At 40.9% G+C, this 17273-nt stretch overlaps 1 long non-coding RNA gene across 1 annotated transcript; it reads right to left on the bottom strand.

The window, feature by feature from the left end:
• Positions 1-4666: 4666 nt before the first annotated feature.
• On the bottom strand, positions 4667-15003 carry LOC148005931 (uncharacterized). Its single transcript, XR_015620989.1, has 4 exons — positions 14901-15003; positions 5896-6033; positions 5306-5419; positions 4667-4914 (listed from the first exon to the last, which is right to left on the bottom strand). It is a non-coding gene; the product is annotated as an uncharacterized LOC148005931 (long non-coding RNA).
• Positions 15004-17273: the final 2270 nt, after the last annotated feature.

The following is a 17273-nucleotide window of genomic DNA, read 5'->3' as shown; positions in this document are numbered from 1 at the left end:
AGGACAACTGTGCTAGACTCCTGTCTGCAAGCATCACAGAGCATCATTGACAGTGTCAGGGATTGGTGCTTGCCCATGTCTCTAAAGTTGGACTGGCTATTGGTTGGCCATTCCCTCAGTCTCTGCTCCAGTGTCTGCATTTCTTGAAAACAGGATAAATTTTGGGTTTAAAGTGTTGTGGGTGGGTTTGTGTCCCTATCACTCCATTGGGGTTCCTGCCTGGCTACAGGAAGTGACCTCTTCAGGTTCCACATCCAGAATGCTGTGAATCACAGCTAAGGACATCTCTATTGATTCTTGGGTGCCTCCCTTATCCCAGGTCTCTGTCTCATCCTGGAGATGCTCCCCACCCCTGTCAGTTACAGATTTCCATTCATTCTCATGGCCATCTGGCTGTCTCTCCTGTCTCCCCTCTCACCTGATCCTGAACCTCCCCCCATTTCCCTCCCCATCTCCTCTCCCTTCCAGTTCTCTCCCTCCATTTGCTTCCTGTGACTTATTTCCCTTTCTAAGTGAGACTCAAGCATCCTTGCTTGTGCCTTCCTTCTTGTTTAGCTTCTTTCCGTCTGTGAAATGTAACACGGCACCTGTATTTTATAGCTAATATCCATTTATACATGAGTACATACTAGGTATGTCCTTTTGGGACTGGGCTGCCTCACTCAGGATGATATTATCAAGATCCATCCATTTGCCTGCAAAATTTAGGATCTCTTTGTTTTTAACAGTTAAATAGTATTCCATTGTGTAGACAGACGTAACATATTTTCTTTATCCATTCTTCAGTTGAGGGGCATCTAAGTTGTTTCCAGTTTCTGGCTATTATGAATAAAGCTGCTATGAACATAGTTGATCAAGTGTCTTTGTGATATGGTGTAGCATCTTTTGGGCATATGTCCAGGATTGGTATTCCTGGGACTTGAGGTAGAACTATTCCTAATCTCCTGAGAAACTGCCAAGTAGATTTCAAAGTGGTTGTACAAGTTTGCACTCCCACCAGAGATGGAGGAGTGCTCCCCTTACTCCACATCCTTGCCAGCATGTGCTCTCTCTTGAGTTTTTGATCTTAGCCATTCCAATGGATGTAAGATAGAACCTCAGAGTTGTTTTGATTTGTGTTTCCCTGATGACTAAGGACTTTGAACATTTCTTTATGTACTTTTCAGCCATTCCTCTGTTGAGAATTCTCTGTGTAGCTCTGTACCTCATTTTTATTGGGTTATTTGATTTATTGGTATCCAACTCTTGAGTTCTTTATAAATTCTGTATATTAGCTCTCTGTCAGATGTAGGATTGAGGAGATCCTTTCCCAATCTGTAGGCTGCCGTTTCACCCTATTGACAGTGTCCTTTGCTGTACAGAAGCGTTGTAGTTTCATGAGGTCCCATTTATCAATGGTTGATCTTACAGCCTGAGCCATTGGTGTTCTGTTCAGGAAATTGTCTCTTGTATCAACGTGTTCAAGGTTATTTCCCACTTTCTTTTTTATGAGATTTGGCATATCTAGTTTTATGTTGAGGTCTTTGATCCACTTGGATTTGAGCTTTGAGAAGGGTAGTAAATATGGATTTATTTTCACTCTTCTACATGTAGACATCCAGTTAGATCAGCACCATTTGTTGAAGATGCTTTCTTTTTTCCATTATATGCTTTTGACTTCTTTATAAAAAAATCAAGTATCCATGGGTGTGTGGGCTTTTATTCGATTCCATTGATCAACATGTCTGTACCAATACAGTTTTTAATCCCTATTGCTCTGTAGCACAGCTTGAGGTCAGGGATGGTGATTCCTCCTGAGGTTTTTTTATTGTTCAGGATTGTTTTAGCTATCCAGGGTTTTTTAGTTTCCCATATGAAGTTGAGAATTGCTCTTTCAAGGTCTGTAAAGAATTGTGTTGGAATTATGATGGGGATTGCACTGAATTTTTAGATTTTTCTTGGTAAGATGGCCATTTTTCACTACCATGAACATGGGAGGTCTCTCCCTCTTCTGCTATCTACTTCAATTTCTTTCATCGGGTACTTGAAGTTCTTGTCATACAGATCTTTCACTTGCTTGCTTATTCTTATACCAAGGTATTTTATATTATTCACACCTATTGTAAAGGGTGTTATTTCGTCATTTTCTTTCTCTGCCTATCTATCATTTGTATAACGGATGGCTACTGATTTCTTTGTGTTTGTTTTGTATCCAGCCACTTTGCTCAAGGTGTTCATTAATTGTAGGAGTTCTCTGGTAGAATTTTTTCTGGTAGATGTATATCATATCATCTGCAAATAGTGATACTTTGACTTCTTGATTTCCAATTTATATCTCCTTTATTTGTCTTCGTGTTCTGGCTAGAACTTCAAGTACTATAGTGAATAGATACAGAGAGGGTGGGCAGCCTTGTCTTGTCCCTGATTTTAGTGGAATTGTTTTAAGTTTCTCTCCATTTAGCTTGATGTTGGCAATTGGTTTGCTGTATATTGCTTTGATTGTGTTTAGGTATGTGCTTTGTATCCATGATCTCTCTAATACTATCAAAATCAGGCTGAAATCAATCAGTTTGAAACAAAGAAAACAATATAAAGAATCAACAAAACCAAGAACTGGTTCTTGAGAAAGTCAACAAGATAGACCCTTAACAAACCAAAAGACAGAGAGACAGTATCCAAATAAACAAAATCAGAAATGAAACGGGAGATATAACAACAGACACTGAGGAAATTCAAAGAATCATTGGGCCTTATTTGAAAAGCCTGTACTCCACAAAATTGGAAAATTTTAACAAAATGGACAATTTTCTAGACCGATACCACTTAGCGAGGTTCAGTCGAGATCAGGTAAACTATATAAACAACCCCATAACTCCTAAAGAGATAGAAGCAGTCATTAAAAGTCTCCCAACCAATAAAAGCCAGGGCCAGATGGTTTTAGAGCAGAATTCTACCAGACTTTCAAAGAAGAGTTAATACCATCATCCCTCAAACTATTCCACAAAATAGAAGCAGAAGCAACATGCCAAACTCATTCTATGAGGTTACAGTCACCCTGATACCTAAACCACACAAAGACTCAACAAAGAAAGAGAACTCCAGACTGATTCTCTTATGAACATGATGCAAAAATACCCAATAAATTCCTGGAAACTGAATCCAGGGATGCATTAAAAAATCCATAATAATCAAGTAGGCTTTATCCTCAGGAAGCAGGGATGGGGATGGTTCAATGTATGAAAATCCATCAATGTAATCCACCATATAAACAAACTGTAAGAAAAAATTACACGATAATCTCATTAGATACTGAGAAGCCTTTAATCTTACTTTGAAAAGTGTGATTGTTTTAATAGTAAATTATATGCATGCATCAACAATGTTCCCTTCAAGAAGTTCTTAAAGTCCATTATTTGATTAATGTCTAGGATGGGAAGAAGGGCCTGTGGCTGGTTATGATACATGTTCTTGATACATTACTGAAAAGGACAAAGTATTTTATTGAATGGCTTATTGTTGCCATCATAGGAATTCACTATTGCAACAACTGGTCCTGTGGTTGGTGTAGCACTACGTACATCGATACAAATTCAGGATTTTGTACCAAAACGACAAGACTGTCATATCAACAATTCCCTCAGTGTCATATTATGAATATGACAGACAAATATTGACGAGCAGATAGAATCAGATAGAGTTAACAACAGTCAACTGGTTGGGGGATCAGATCAGATTTATGCAAAAACAAATGTCTGGTGATACGTGATGGAAATTCTACTTCCTGTCTTACCCCATAGAATTTAAGCAATAGAACTAAACCCAGGAACAGATTAAATATCACTCACGAGATTTGTGAGGCGATTTTAGTTCTGATGATAAACAGTTAAAGCAGGAAGTTCTTGGTCCATTTTCGCATTGCTTACCAGACAGTTCTTTCAAGGTATGGCTGAAGGAATAGCTAAGCCATAGAAGGAGTGGACCCCATTCCAGGTGGCAGAGTATAACGTATAATGCTTTCACGAATCTAATATAATTCGATGCCTTCATAACTTGCCAACTTACAGGATTCGTGTGCATCACTCAACAATCAGATTTATCAACATCTCCAATCAAAACCACTCTGAACGTACTGCGTTAAAAAAGAAGGGTTGGGGGAGATGTCGGGAGTCATCCCATTGTTAGGCTCCACTTCCCCAGGTTCACACCACCAAATAAAGCAGTAACGACGTATGATTAAGTTTGGTTTGAAGTCTATTTTGTCAGAATAAGAACCACGACTCCTATTTGATTCCAAGTCCCATTTGTTTGGAACATCTCTTTCCAACCAATCGTTCTAATGTTAAATCTGTCCTTCAGATGCGTGCTTTGGAAGCAACAAATAGATGGATCCTGTTTTATTTTTAACTTAATTTAAAAAGTGTGTGTGTGTGTGTGTGTGTGTGTGTGTGCGTATGCACGCATGTGCATGTGCACCACATGTGAGAGAATGCCTCTGGACACCAGAAGAAGGTGTTGGAAACCCTGAACCTAGAGTTACATGTAGTTGTGAGTCACCCATGTGGAATGCTGGGAACTGAACTCAGGCCCTCTGGAAGAGCAATTCTAAGCCAACTCTTTAACTCCTTGTCTTAGTTAGGGTTTTGTTGCTGTGAAGAGACACCATGACCAAGACAACTCTTATAAAGGACAACATTTAATTGGGGCTGGCTTACAGGTTCACAGGTTGAGTTCATTATCCTCGTGACAGGAAACATGGCAGACACAGTGCTAGGGAGGAGCCGAGGTTTCCACATCTTGATCAGAAGGCAGGCAGAAGGAGAGTCTCTTCTGTGAGTAGCTTGGAGGAGGCTCGCTTCTGCACTGGCTGGAACTTGGGCTCTAGGAGACCTCAAAGCCCACCTACACAGTGACAGACTTCCTCCAGTAAGGCCACACCTATTCCAACAAGGCCACATGTCCTAATAGTGCCACTTTGAATGGACCAAGCATATTCAAACCACCATACCTCTTTCTTTTTAAAAAGATTTATTTTTTTTTCATTTTATGTGTATGAGTGCATGTGTGCTTTTGTACCACCTGTGTGCCTGGTGTTTGCAGAGGTCAGAGAGGGAATTGGATCCCCTAGAGCTGGAGTTATAGGCTGTGGTGAGCCAGCATGTAGGTGCTGGGAACCAGACTTGGGTTTTCTGCAAGAGGGGAGGGGGTGGGACATAATAAGACAGAGTTGGCCTGTCAAATTGACATTGGGTACTAAAGACAAACAAGGAGTAACCATAACAGGGAGAAGTAGATGAACTGAGGAGTGAGTGTAGTGCAGACCACTTACTTCATCCGGTCTGGACTTGATATTCCTTCCCATACCTCAGATGTCTGCCGCACTCTTGGACAGTTCTTTGTAATCTTGGGTCACCAGTGCAGTTCATGCAATGGGCTCTGTAAGCTGCCAAGTTAGTAGAGATCTTTCAAAAACAGCTCCCAGGACTTCCTAGTGACCAGAAGTGGGGCTTTCCAGTGTCTTTCCTCTCTTTCCCAATGCTGCTGTCCCCTTTGGTCTGCCTGGCCTTCTCTTTTCTGTTTTTTCTAAAGGAGACAGGGTTTCTCTGTGTAGCCCTGGCTATCCTGGAACTCACTCTATACACCAGGCTGGCCTCAAACTCAGAGATCCTCTTGAGTGCTGGGATTAAAGGCATGTACCACCAGTGCCCAGCTTTCTTTTTTTTCTTTAAAACATCAATTCTAAGAATACCATACAGATGTGCCGAGCCTCTCTGTCATCACCTACGGGTCTCACCTTCTGTGGTTCACATTTCCTCTCACTGGAACGAAGAGTTCCCCACACCAGGCCGATGCCCTGGGTCTGACCTGGGTCTTATTCCCTGCACTGTTAAGTTCCTTCTATGTCACACTGTCATTTACCGGAGGGCTGTGCGGGTCTCTTCCCTTCCCCTGGTGTCCTCCAGCGTCTCTCAGTTGATCTCCAGACTTTACTCTTACATCTTTGACTTTTGGGGTCCTTGGATGTTTGTAGCTTCAGTGCAAATTGATAATTTCCCCCTGCATTTAGATAAAAAGAGATGGGAATAAAATTTTTTCCTGTGTGTCCACTCCCTGTACTAGGCTGTAGGCTTGTTTAGGAAAAGAACCCGTGTGACTTGTCTCTGTGTAAACGGCGGTAGTGTGCACACACGAAATGATTAGGCTCTTCTCTTCTCTGAGTCTGGAGCTCAGGTCACCCTTCAGGATCTCACAGGGACTTTCCTCTCCCAATTTTCCTTCATGCAGGACACTTATATTTTCATTTTATTGCTTATTGTTTGCTTTATACTGAGATTTTTTTTTTTAAAAATTGTTTCCCTGATATTTGGTGCCTAGCACAAAAAGTAATCAATAAGGTTTGAGTCCATTTCTTTTTTAAATATTCTAGATCATAGGCTTTTTAAATATGTAAAACCTTCTACATTAATAATTTAAATTGTTAGACTTGAGTAACTGAAAAAAATCAGGGCTTCTGAGTTAAAGGAGAGAGTATGCAGAAGTAGTTGATGAATTAATTGGGTATTTAACGGACACCTGGAAATCGAAGAAAATCTTAAGGTAAAAAACAAGTGTAATTCGGGGAAAGGAAGTCTTCAACAAAGAACACTGAAACAATTCAAGAGGACTGCCACGGGGCTCTGAAATGTATTTGTGCCTATGAACAGTAGGTGGCACTCATATCATAGCACCGATTGGTCCGCAGCCGCGGAAAGAGTGACCTGAAAATGTCAAAGGGTAAAAATTCCGGAGGACACAGATGCTAGAATCTTCTGAGAGGGAACTGAAGACAGGGGACTTCAGCTAACCTACGAGGTGGATATGGCAAGAAACACTAGCTTCAGCAACAAAGTAAAATAAAACTCTAAAGAATAAATAGTCCAAAGGCCATAACAGAGCCCTATCTGGGGAGCGCTCGCTCTTCTCCCAGTGAGATGGAGCCTGTCCCTGGCTTAAAGAGAGAGAGTGGGGGTAGCTCAGTTGATAAGTGTTTGCCTAGCATCCACAAATCCTGGGGTCAATCCTAACTCTTGATTAACAGGGCGCGGGGGTGCATCTCACCACTTAGAAGTTAGGAGGGGGATCAGAAGTTCGAGGTCACCCTTGACTACATAGCCAATTCCAGGCCAGCTTGGACTATATGAGACCCTATTAACAGAAGAGGGTGGAGAACAAAAGCCATATGGGTGACTGTATCCACAGACAGAGGGGACAGAGCCTAGGGAAAAACCTTCTCTTTCTGACCAAGGCCAAGAGGCCATTTTTAAAAGATATCCGTGGAGTCAGTTGCTTGGCAACCCGAAAAAAGCAAAAGGCCTTTCCTAAACCCCACATTTTGGGACTCAGAAAAGTGTTTGCATGCGATGGTACAATGAAACCTGGTCTGCAGAAAACCTGTAGATAATTGGGGGAACTGACCCAGACCCTCAGCGTTGAGTGCTACGAAAATCTGGACTGAGCCATGGTCTGGAGTGAGCCACAGGGCACCAGCTTTGCACACGAGCTTAAACCCTGCACTGGGTCACCCAGGGGTGTGACTGACAGCCAGAGCATGTCTCTTCGAAAGGCCTCCCAGGTGGGCTGCACCATCCCCCGGGTGAGAGACCATGACCTCTTCCCTCACTTGTATTCCTCACGGTATGTGACGTCAGAATAGTGGACCAGCTTTGTCCAATATGTTCTCTTTCTACCTGATTTTTTTTCTTCTGTTTGATGGGGTTTTCCAAAGGACCTAGGATGGGGAGTTTGGGGTCTCCCTGTCTCAGCCTCTCTTTCTTAGTCAGAAAGAGAGCAGGGATCTTTAGTTACCTGGTTGCAATCCTTCACCTTTTTCTTTTCATCCACCTTTAGACGCAGCGGCTTCATCTCCTCCCTCCGTTTACCGTTCCTGTGTCTATTTTTCCCGTCTCTGTTTCCTCTGACTTACTGATACTAATTATTGCTGTTTATTCCTTTACATTTGTATCTTTAGTATCTAATATCTTAACACACAGTACTCCCTGTGCTTCTTTATTCCAGAGTAATGGGGTCAAATTGACTATTACCATATTTTCAAATGGGCATCTCCAGGTGTGATTGGTTCTTTAGATAGTAGTCTACTTGCAGAGTGGTACCAGATATCTGCTCTGGTGTCTGATCATGTGGGCTGTGACAGAGTGACCCCACAGGGGAGAAATGACAGCTCAACCTACCATAGCCTGCCTGCTTCAACACTGCAAATACTTCTACTGAAAAGAAAAGGAGCGCTTAAAACAAAGTCCAACCAACAACGCAAGATCTAATGCACCAACAAGAAACACACACACGTGTGTGTGAGTGTGTGTGTTTGTGTGTGAGTGTGTGTGTTTGTGTGTGTGTGTATGTCTGTATGTGACTCTGTGTGTTTGTGTGTGTGTCTGTATGTGGCTCTGTGTGTGTGTGTGTTTGTCTGTGTCTGTATGTGGCTGTGGCTGTGGCTGTGTGTGTGTGTGTGTGGCTGTATGTGGCTGTGTGAATGTGAGTGTGTGTGTATGTGTGTGTGTGTGTCTCTGTGTGTGTGTCTGTGTGTGTGTGTCTGTATGTGGCTGTGTGAATGTGAGTGTGTGTGTATGTGTGTCTGTGTGTCTGTGTCTGTGTGTGTGTGTCTGTATGTGGCTGTGTGAATGCGAGTGTGAATTCAGGTGCCTGTAGAGCTCAGAGTCACTGGGTTCCTCTGGAGCTGCAGTTACAGAGGTTACAAGTTGCCTCATGTGGGTGCTGGAAACTGAACTCAAGTTCTTTGGAAAGGCAGAAAGTGGTTTGCTCTGCTAAGCCATTCCTTCAGCCTCCAAGAAAATAAAATTTAAATGTCAGGAAGAGAAAAGATCAATAAATAAAGACTCATTAATAGAACAGATGGCATGGAAGACAGGACGTCAGAGCCCGAGTAACTTACAGATAACAACATATTACAGGGAGTATGAGCAGAGTGTATGAGGTCTATGGGAGCCATTAAAAGAGCGAATTTTGGCACCATGAGTATAAAACTGGGGGAATTTCAAGCTAAGGGCACAGAAAACATATTCAATAAAACCACAGTGCAAAAAAAGGGGGGGGGGGCGGCTGGAGAGATGGCTCATCGGTTAAGAGCACTGACTGATCTTCCAGAGGTCCTGAGTTCAATTCCCAGCAACCACATGGTGGCTCACAACCATCTGTAATAGGATCTGATGCCCTCTTCTGAAGGTGTGTCTGAAAAACAGCTATAGTGTACTCATATTCATAAAATAAATGAATAAATCTTTTTAAAAAAAAAAAGACCTAGATCTAGAGAAAGAAATGCCCATTCAAATATAGGAGGCATTTAGAGCACCAATCCAACAAAATCAGAAAAAACTCTCCACCATGTCATTTTACAATTGAAACACTAAATATATAGACAAAAACGTATACCAAAGACTGACAAAGAAAGACACAAAGTCACATAGGAGGGCAAACTTGTGAGAATAACAAACTTCTCAGTGGAAATTCAACAAAACAATGTTTTTAAAACTTGAAACAACAACCTCCAACCCAGAAGACAGTACCAGTTTTTCATAATCGAAGAAAGGAAAACCAAAAGAATTCTCATGATCACTAGCCAGCACTACAAAAACTACTCAAAGGAAGGAAAAACAAACACATTCATGAGGCCACAGGGAAGAATAAACCACACTGGAACAGTAGATGAGGAGGGAAGGAAGGAGGAGAAAAGAAGCAAACACGACAGAAACAACAAACTGACAGAAATTAACGTGTAACCTTCAATGATGAAGCTGAAAGATTTTCTTTGCTTCTTTTTAGTGCAGAGAATGGTTTGGCATGGCTTCATACATGCGACATAAGTCCCTACAGTCTTAGCCTGAAACAGAATATTACTGGTCTCAATTGTCCAATCAAAAGACACAGATCAGCAGACTAGATTTAAAAATGGGATCTGCCAGGCTGGAGAGATGGCTCAGGGGTTAAGAGCACTGGCTGCTCTTCCAGAGGTCCTGAGTTCAATTCCCAGCAACCACATGGTGGCTCACGACCATCTGTAATGGGATCTGATGCCCTCTTCTGGTGTGTCTGAAGACAGCAACATTGTACTCACATACATAAAATAAATAAATAAATATTTAAAAAAGGGATCTGCCTATTGTTGTCTGTATGAAATACAGCCCAGGGTTAAGATGGCTTAGCAATTAAGAGTACTCACTGGCTGTTCTTGCAGAGGACTGAGGTTTAATTCCCAGCACCCACATGACAGCTCACAACTATCTATGACTACACACACACACATACACACACACACACACACACACACACACACGTACACACACTCACAGATCATTAAGAAAGAAAGAAAGAAAGAAAGAAAGAAAGAAAGAAAGAAAGAAAGAAAGAAAGAGCCCTGCAGAGGCACAGGCCTTTAAGCCCAGCCCTCAGGAGGCAGAGGCAGGCAGATCTCTGAGTCTGAGGCTAGCCTGGTCTGCAGAGGGAGTTCCGAGACAGCCAGGGCTACACAGAGTAACTTTGTCTTAGTGGGGGTCAGGGAGCCAGAGGAAGAAGAAAATACAACTCACTGACAAAAAACAAACATAAGCTTTGGGGTGAACATATGGAAAAGTGTATAATGCTACTAAAAAAGCAAGCAAGGGTAGCTAGCAATTCTGATATACGACAAAATAAACTTTAAACCAAACAAAATTAAAGTTGAAAAGGTCAGTATGTAGGCACAACTCACCAAAAGGACATTACAGTTTGAATCACTTATGCATGGAGCATGAATATACAAATAAGACAAAGAAAGTCATAATCAATAGATGGATATTAATAAAGATCATGACAGAAGTAATGAAATGGAAGCAAAAAGAAAAATACAAATAATGAAGAGTTAGTTTTTCAAAACCATAAAAAGATCGACTCAGCCAAACCAAACAAATGCAAGAAAAAAATGATCCAAGTTAATAAAATTAATATTCAAAAGGACAGACACGATGGAATTCAGGTGATTGTCACTCTTAATAAGAAGATACTTTGAAGCTGAAGAATCTAGAAGAACTAGTAAATGTCCAGGAACATGTTATTTATTAAAATTAAACAAGCTGTAAGTGAATTAAATTTATCCCATACATAACAAGCAATGAGACTGGAGTAATAATATGCCTCCCAACTAACTAATAAAAATCCCAGGACCAACACCCATTCAGAGCCTGCCCCACATGTGGCCCATGCATATACAGCCACCCAATTAGACAAGATGGATGAAGCAAAGAAGTGCAGACCGACAGGAGTCGGATGTAGATCGCTCCTGAGAGACACAGCCAGAATACAGCAAATACAGAGGCGAATGCCAGCAGCAAACCACTGAACTGAGAATAGGTCCCCCGTTGAAGGAATCAGAGAAAGAACTGGAAGAGCTTGAAGGGGCTCGAGACCCCATATGTACAACAATGTCAAGCAACCAGAGCTTCCAGGGACTAAGCCACTACCTAAAGACTATACATGGACTGACCCTGGACTCTGACCTCATAGGTAGCAATGAATATCCTAGTAAGAGCACCAGTGGAAGGGGAAGCCCTGGGTCCTGCTAAGACTGAACCCCCCAGTGAATGTGATTGTTGGGGGGAGGGTGGTAATGGGGGGAGGATGGGGAGGGAAACACCCATATAGAAGGGGAGGGGGAGGAGTTAGGGGGATGTTGGCCAGGAAACCGGGAAAGGGAATAACAATCAAAATGTAAATAAGAAATACTCAAGTTAATAAAGATAAAAAAAAAAAAAGGAAAAAGGCCCAGAACATTCACAGCTGAATTTTACTAGATGTTTAAAAAGACTACTAATCCTTCCCAAACTGTTCCATAAAGCAGAGAAGACATTGCCAAACTCATTGTACAAAGTCTGAATTACATGGATTCCAAAACTAGATTAAGAAAAAACACACCAAAAGAGAAGGAAAAGGAGGAGGGTGGGGGAGAAGAGGGAAGGAAAGAAAATAAAATAAAATTGCACGCTGATCCCCCTGACTAATGCTGCTGTCAGAAATGACTGAAGAAGCTCCTGTTCGCAGTGGGCAACAGTCAATGCAAAGGCTCAGAACCTGTCAAACCACTGAGGCTGAGTGACTGTTGGGTGCTCAGTGGTAGCCATGAAACGTACGAATCCCCCACATACCCGGCTCAGGGAACATAGAAGAAAGGGTGGGAATCAACAAAGGAGGTGGGAACAAATACCGTGAAATATTATAGTCTGTACATGACACAGGTTTTACAACCATGGACTCAAAGCAGTTGTGGCTAACTGCATAGGACTTGCAAAAGATGGGGCCTATCACCATTCCGTCACGAGGGGAGAGCCTCACTGGGACCCATCCCCCTGGGAAGAGCTGTATAGTGCAATTAGGGGTAAAGGGACTCAGGTCCTCAGGGGTGTAGCCACTGGAAGGTCAGTTGCTCTTGCTCAAGTAAATATCTCTGCGTATTCGGGGAGGGAAGGAAAGGGAAGAAAAGTAATACAGGGGTGGGGAAGGGCCTGGGACAAAGAAGGGGCCTGGTGGAAGGGCTAGAGGGATAAGAGAGAAGAGTGCAGGGGAGAAATATGGTCAAGATGCATAGGTTTGAAGTTATGAAAGAAAAAAACCCTCAAAGAACGAAACACCAAAACCAACCAAACAAAACCCGAATCAATCAACCAACCCAAGCAATAAACGGGTATGAAATGAACAGACACTTCCTAAAGATGAAGTACAGACGACCAATAGTCATATAAAAAAATGCTCAGTGTCCTTAGTCATCTGGGAAATGCAAATTAAAACCACATTGAGACTTCACCTCGCTGCACCCAGAACGGCTCTCCTTAGAAAAGCAATGAATGTGTTGAGGACGTGGGGAAATGGACACTCTTAGTCCATACTGGTGGGAATGCAAGCTGGTTCAGGCACTATAAAAGTCAGCATGGAAATTTCTCAAAAATCTAAATGAGGACTATTATATGACAGCTGTATTCCTCTGGTCTACGTCTCAGTACATTCCAGAGATCATCATGTAGCCAAGTTATAAATCACCAACAAATGAACCAGTAAAGAAAATGTGGTACACATTTATGACCAAGTCTTATTCAGTCATAAAGAAAAATTAAATTATATTGTTGTATATAAAAATTATGTATATATATATTTCTGCAATGGGAGATCATATTAAGTGAAATAAGTCAAGCATAGAAAGGTGAATAATGTATCTTTTTAATGTATAAATATTATATAATTTATAATATAAATTTAATATATAAATACTATAGCTATAACATATGTATGGGATATATGTAATACATATATGTATATTACAGTAGAGCAGAAAGGAAATTGGTGAAAGACTAGTGGAAGAGGGTGGATGGGAGAAGCAGGAAAGGAGGAAGGGAGAACTTAGGAGAGGAATGGAAGGGGTGACTATGTTCAACATACACAAAACACTTAGAAGAAACTGTCCTTATTGAAAACCCAACACTGTATGCAACGGTTATTTGCTGATAAAACTGCAAACAAAGCAAAAAAGGGGCCTTGAAGCAACATGAAAATTTGTTAACCTCTTACCTTTTCTACTAAAATGCACAGAACTACAATGCTTCATTCATGGTTCGAATCTCGGGCTTTTGGAGAGCATTTGACTGCACTTGAATTGTGTGCCTCCTTTATCCCATTTTGTCACTGCCTAAGTAACACATGCACGCCTGGGATGTTCAAAATACTTGAGGTGAAAATGAAGTTTCAAGATAAAAATAGAGATGACGAAGGATGGGTCTCATGTGTTAGAATACTTAATTATACACATGGTGGGCTTTGGAATTTGATGAACTCGTTATAAAACAAAATCATACGTGGGAATGATGGTAACCCCCAGCTGTCCTGTATACCCTAAATTTATTTTCTCTCTGTGCCTTGGCACGAAGTTTTTAAGTCTCTAGGATTTGAACGTATCTTCTAAGGATTGATTAATGGACTCAGGCTATAAAGTGTTTTACTTTAGAGAGTCCGAGTTGGGTTTCTCAGTCAGTGACGATCAATTGATTCTTAGGTTATACCCATGAACACAGGGACTCATGCATTAGTCTTAGCATTATATTTGAGCCAACTAAAGAGAATACAAGCAGCCTTGTGGTAAAGAGAGCCCTGGCAACAAGTACAATTTAGTCCCCACCTTAAGGCTTTGTGGATCTCATAAGCAAAGGCTCCCTCTGTATCCAGGTGTAATTTACTGTGGTATCAGGCATGAAACCTATGGTCTCACATATACTGCAAGGGCTTGACCGCTGAACTGCATACAGCACTTGTGTATTTTGAGACAGTCTCAATTCTGTCTCAGGCAGAACTTTCCCCACCATCTGAGAAGCTGTCATGACAGGACTGTGCCACCAGGCCTGGTCTACTCTCTAGCTCTTGAAACACAAGCAGTTGTGAGTAACACACTATCGTTAAATGTGATGTCACCAGGGCTGTTCATTTTCTCCCTCACTTTTCCGGGCTGTGGAACACTTCTATCTGGTTTCATAAGAATTATCATCCTAGTCATGAACACAACAGAAAACAATCACCTTCCCATTTGACTTCAATTTAATTATTAAGCTAAAAACATTATCAAGAGATCAGCAATCAGACTATTATTTCTCAAATTATAAATATTATATATTTTATAATATATATATATTCCCCCCACTTTTCAGACAAATTTCCCCAAATAGATGTTTTCCTTATAAAAATGTAATATTGTAGACATGTATATATCTACATATATTTGCCCTCTGGAGGACACACAAATCATTCTAGCTATTGGGGTTGGAGTAGTATTGAAAATATAGTATAGAACAATTTAAAGTTTTGTTTTTTCTTACAAAATTTTAACCTTTCAAATTTACCAATGAAGACTCAGGAGCCAGATGCTACGGTGAAAGCCTGCTAGCCCAGAGAGGTAGAGAAAGCAGCCAGCCGCCATCCCTCCATAGCCAACATCCCAAAAGGAAGTTCGCAAGGTCTCAAAACCCCTCAGATTGGATGTCCCTCCCTCCTACTTCCTGTGCATCTTGCTATCCCTCCCTCCTACTTCCTGTGCATCTTGCTATCCCTCCCTCCTACTTCCTGTGCATCTTGCTATCCCTCCCTCCTACTTCCTGTGCATCTTTTTTTTTATTTAGAGAATACTTTATTAGTTTTTGTAATCAAACCCACGTATATAAGACCTTACATATTTAATACAGTGTGTTACCCCTGTACAAATGGAAAAAACTTAAGTTCAACATTTCTAGACCAATATGGCTGTTAATTTCTGTACAGTGCCAACTCAACACAGTAAACGGGGATACTTTTTTCCAAAGTTGACAGCACAGGTAAAGTTTCAAAAAATTCAAATTATATATCTGTATATATATATTTATATTTATATAAAAAGACCAATAATAGCAGTGTGTTATGCATCAACAGCAGCAACAGCTTTTCCAGGTTCTGCAGTCATCTGAACAAAACTGTAGAGACATCCAGCACACTCCATTAAAAAAAAAAAAAAGTAAAAAAACAAAACCCGAGAAAACAGCACAGTTCTGTTACTCTTGTGGTACCTGGCACCATTTTTTTTTAAATTAGCTTCTCAATCATCATCTGGAAAGAAAACATTCTGAGCAACATCATTAAAAACAGCTCTGATAAAGCACGGTCACTACTACGTATCATAAAGCAGGTACAAGCTATTTTACATCCACAGAGGTATGATACAGTACTGTCCTACATCTATAATACTAGAGGATACAATTTAAAAGGCATTATTTGAGACTTGATTCTACTTTTCCAGCAGAGGGCCCAAAGGATGGTGTGACACAGCTTTGTAAAGAAACATACTCTAGACAGGATTTCCTTTCACTAGTGGCACACTTCTAAGGATTCATTCTCTCCATGAATGTCAGCTAAAACCGTTATTAAAAAAATGAAATATCCCTAGAACAAATCCGTATAACCACCGGATTCACATGAAGATGACCTAGTGGAGACAAGCTGGACCTCACCTTACCAACGAGCTATCAAATCTGTTATGTTTAAACAGTGAGACCTCCAAGGAAGGAGATGCCAAGTAGTGCTTCAAAGCTTCGGACCACAATCAAACACAGCATCCTTTTCAACAGAAGCAGAAGCTCATCTGAATATGCTCATGGATGCTGACATCAACATTTAATCATCTCCTCACTCATCCAGGAAGAGGGGGAGATCAGTTACTACTGTACTTTAATGTGTTCAACCAAATCACCATATTACAAAAATAGCAAGCTGCCATAATAAAAAATAAGGCTCCTCTATCCAGCACCAGATAGCATCATTTTACTTTCAAGCCTAGAAATTGCACACTTGTATATAAACCAACCGAAGATGAGGATTGAGAGTTCATCTTGGTGGATTTTTCCTTTGATGAATATGAAGTGTCCTTCCTTATCTTTTTTGATGACTTTTAATTGAAAATTGATTTTATTTGATATTAGAATGGCTACTCCAGCTTGCTTCTTCTGACCATTTGCTTGGAAAGTTGTTTTCCAGCCTTTCACTCTGAGGTAGTGTCTGTCTTTGTCTCTGAGGTGTGTTTCCTGTAGGCAGCAGAATGCAGGGTCCTCATTGCGTATCCAGTTTGTTAATCTATGTCTTTTTATTGGGGAGTTGAGGCCATTGATATTGAGAGATATTAAGGAATAGTGATTATTGCTTCCTGTTATATTCATATTTGGATGTGAGGTTATGTTTGTGTGCTTTCATTCTCCTTGTTTTGTTGCCAAGACGATTAGTTTCTTGCTTCTTCTAGGGTATAGCTTGCCTCCTTATGTTGGGCTTTACCCTTTATTATCCTTTGTAGTGCTGGATTTGTAGAAAGATATTGTGTAAATTTGGTTTTGTCATGGAATATCTTGGTTTCTCCATCTATGTTAATTGAGAGTTTTGCAGGATACAGTAACCTGGGCTGGCATTTGTGTTCTCTTAGGGTCTGTATGACATCTGTCCAGGATCTTCTGGCCTTCATAGTTTCTGGCGAAAAGTCTGGTGTGATTCTGATAGGTCTGCCTTTATATGTTACTTGACCTTTTTCCCTTACTGCTTTTAATATTCTTTCTTTATTTTGTGCGTTTGGTGTTTTGACAATTATGTGACGGGAGGTGTTTCTTTTCTGGTCCAATCTATTTGGAGTTCTGTAGGCTTCTTGTATGCCTATGGGTATCTCTTTTTTTAGGTTAGGGAAGTTTTCTTCTATGATTTTGTTG

This window comes from Rattus norvegicus, chromosome 5 (assembly GCF_021556685.1).
Source record: "Rattus norvegicus strain SHRSP/BbbUtx chromosome 5, alternate assembly SHRSP_T2T, whole genome shotgun sequence".
Classification (NCBI taxonomy): Eukaryota; Metazoa; Chordata; class Mammalia; order Rodentia; family Muridae; genus Rattus; species Rattus norvegicus.
Note: the sequence above shows the minus strand (reverse complement) of the source record. Positions and strands in the feature narration are given on the sequence as shown.